Raw genomic sequence first — 539 nt, 5'->3', positions numbered from 1 at the left:
GGGGCCAGAGAGAACTGGGATCCTGCGCTTGGGCCTTCGCCGAACTTTCGAACCCGTGCCTGGCTGGAACGGTTTTGGAGTTTGGGGAACCTTAGAGAAAGTGCTCAGGGGCCAAGCTTTCTTCAGGCCCGTTGCTGTGCCGCTGGGACCCGCAGTTCCCGTGGCACTTGCAGTGGGGGTGGGGTGAAGGCTGGAGCCTTCCCCAGTCGTGGGTGTGGGAAGAGGGGAGACTGCTCATGTCACAAGGTCTGAGCGACCTCTGAGGCCGCTTGGACGGGTCAGGGGCCTTGGCAGTCACTGGTCTGGTCCCTTTGGACGGTTAGCAGGGGGCCTCTGGTAGCACTTCTTAAACTGAACTCTGCACCTTGCCAGGTGCTTCTTATAAGTGAACTCTTAATACTTCAACGCTGTGAAATCAGTGCTGTGATTCCCGCTTTACAGAGAAACTGGGAGAGGTCAAGTACCTTCACCAACCTCTATAGGTGGCACAGCTGGGATTAGAAATCTGCTCTGCGGCAGTCTGAGCACTGCAAGTATGC

At 56.8% G+C, this 539-nt stretch overlaps 1 protein-coding gene across 1 annotated transcript in view; it reads left to right on the top strand.

The window, feature by feature from the left end:
• GRHPR (glyoxylate reductase/hydroxypyruvate reductase) overlaps positions 1–539 on the top strand; it is a 9,285-nt gene that overhangs the window by 448 nt on the left and 8,298 nt on the right. The gene's annotated exons all lie outside the window — the stretch shown is intronic.

Source organism: Bison bison, unplaced genomic scaffold, assembly GCF_000754665.1.
Source record: "Bison bison bison isolate TAMUID 2011002044 unplaced genomic scaffold, Bison_UMD1.0 scf7180017864243, whole genome shotgun sequence".
Taxonomy (NCBI): domain Eukaryota; kingdom Metazoa; phylum Chordata; class Mammalia; order Artiodactyla; family Bovidae; genus Bison; species Bison bison.
The sequence above is the reverse complement of the archived record's forward strand: the minus strand, read 5'-3'. Positions and strand labels throughout refer to the sequence as shown.